This window comes from Palaemon carinicauda, chromosome 39 (genome assembly GCF_036898095.1).
Source record: "Palaemon carinicauda isolate YSFRI2023 chromosome 39, ASM3689809v2, whole genome shotgun sequence".
Taxonomy (NCBI): domain Eukaryota; kingdom Metazoa; phylum Arthropoda; class Malacostraca; order Decapoda; family Palaemonidae; genus Palaemon; species Palaemon carinicauda.
Window position 1 is genome coordinate 35,104,025 of NC_090763.1, and position 2,340 is coordinate 35,106,364.

General features: G+C 38.2%; 1 protein-coding gene across 3 annotated transcripts in view; it reads right to left on the reverse strand.

Moving 5' to 3' along the window:
* The window catches only part of LOC137631117 (plasmolipin-like), a 232,385-nt gene that overhangs the window by 28,090 nt on the left and 201,955 nt on the right, over positions 1–2,340 (reverse strand). The gene's annotated exons all lie outside the window — the stretch shown is intronic.

The window sequence follows — 2,340 nt, forward strand, 5'->3', positions numbered from 1 at the left end:
GGGGCCCCAACAGGGAAAAATAGCCCAGTCAGGAAAGGAAACGAGGAAAAATTAAATTATTTTCAGAACAATATTAAAATAAATATATCCTACATAAACTATAAAACCTTTAACAAAACAAGGGAAAGAGAAATTAAATAGAATAGTGTGCCCGAGTGTACCCTCAAGCACGAGACCTCTAATCCAAGACAGTGGAAGACCATGGTACAGAGGCTATGGCACTACCCAAGACTAGAGAACAATGGTTTGATTTTGGAGTGTCCTTCTCCTAGAAGAGCTGCTTACCATAGCTAAAGAGTCTCTTCTACTCTTAAATCACCGTGGCCTTTGTTCTTAGTATCGTTTATCTTACCGGATGCTACGATAAATGACAATGTCATGTGACAGTCAAAATTTGAATTTAATTTTCAAAATGCCTATTATCTAGTCGAGTGGAAAAGAAAAAAAAAATGTCGAACCTTACTATTAGACAAAGGAAAAATGGCTAAATCTGCTAGTATTTTTTTAAAGCCGTATATTCTGTGGGATGAAATTCATCAGATGAAAATTAGTCCAGTGTGCTACTAGTGTACATATCCGAATAGTAACCAAACGATTTGCATTCATAATTTTGACGTGAAATTCCCCTTATTTTGTATTGTTCCAAAAAAGTAATATAATTACAGTACTACTACTACTACAAAAACATTAAAAAGTTTATTGACGACTGAGCTTCAAAGAAATATCTTATTGATTGAATTACCTCTCGCAAATAAATCAATGCCAAACGAAACAATTTCGTCTTGGGGGGCGAATTTTCGCGCGGGAATCATTGGCAACCCCGCCTAAACAACTGAAGATCAATACACACACACCCGTTTCGAGTTGCCTCCAATAGCCTCAGCACTCCTTTATTCCTCGCCTTAGACTTCTCATAGCAGCTAAAAAAGACCTACAAATCAACTTATCTAGTAAGAGAACGAACATGCGGCTACCCACAGGACTACAGATCAAAGAAAGAAACGGATGTCGAGCGAGAGATAGTCAACGGGTTTTCAGATAGCGCAAGGAGTGACCGACGCCGTTTCAGTGGTAGTGAATACCAAGGGTTTTGTGGGATTGCGCACAGCTCCCCTATCGCATTTGATCCCATTTTCCCTTATTACAGTCACCCTGGTCACTGTGTCTAACCTACAAATCCATAAAAGTGAACTTGAGGGGGCGGATCCATATAATTTCCCAGCTATAGTGTGACAGGGGACCCAGAACTTGGTTCAAATCACGGCCAGTGGTGGAGCAAACCGACAAGTGTAGAGAAATATCGCTTTGAATTTTCAAGAGCTGAAAATTGTGCTTGATAAGAATCCGACTTGATTTGGACCTATAGTGAACAAACACAGCCAAGCCGTAGCTAATTCCTTTTTTGCTATTTAAGAGAAGACAACAACGCCTCCGTGAAGATAACTCTCGTCCATAGCTACCGATTGATTTCTTGACAGAAAACACACACAGACAGACAGAGGAAATGGAGGTTCGTAGAGTGAGAGAATATTATATATATTTATTCCAGCAGACGACACATGACCCTAAGTGAATTTCTAGTTCAAGATATTCTACTTTGTAAGGTTTCCCGTTTAAGGGTTTTGGAGCTGAAGAGAGAGAGAATGTTTCGCTAGAAGAATTGATAGAATAAGTAATGGATCATTAAGTGAATGTCATTTTTTATTTACTTAAACGATTAATGGGGAAGTGCGTAGGATCATCAAAATAATAAAGGATAAGAAAGAGAGAGAGAGAGAGAGAGAGAGAGAGAGAGAGAGAGAGAGAGAGAGAGAGAGAGAGAGAGAGAGAGTTACAAGGATTTTGGATGTCTCAAAGACTTTTCAGATCATCCGAGGAGACTCCATTTGCTCTTTGGTGGAGCGATTTAGTTTAAGCATTTATAGAGGTCTTATAATCTCGTCTAACTTATTCTTGAACTCGTTTACCGTGTTACTGTTCACTACATGCGTTGTAAGTCTATTCCAAGTATTAGCTATTTTGTATGTAAAAAAAAAAAAAAAACACACTGAGTGGTGTCGTATCTCTTCAATTCCAGTTTGTATCCGTTATACCTCTAGACTGATTTGTGCTAGGCGTTGAGAGAGAGAGAGAGAGAGAGAGAGAGAGAGAGGAGAAGAGAGAGAGAGAGAGAGTGAGTACCCTCATAAATTGAAAATGTAGAATAAACAATTATTTGAGTTTAAAGAATGTCGATACAACTATCTCTATGTAAATTAAGAATTAAAGACAAGAGGCTACATAATAATATTAATTTGGAGATGTAGGACGATAAGAAATAAAGTTTATTTGTGATGGGTT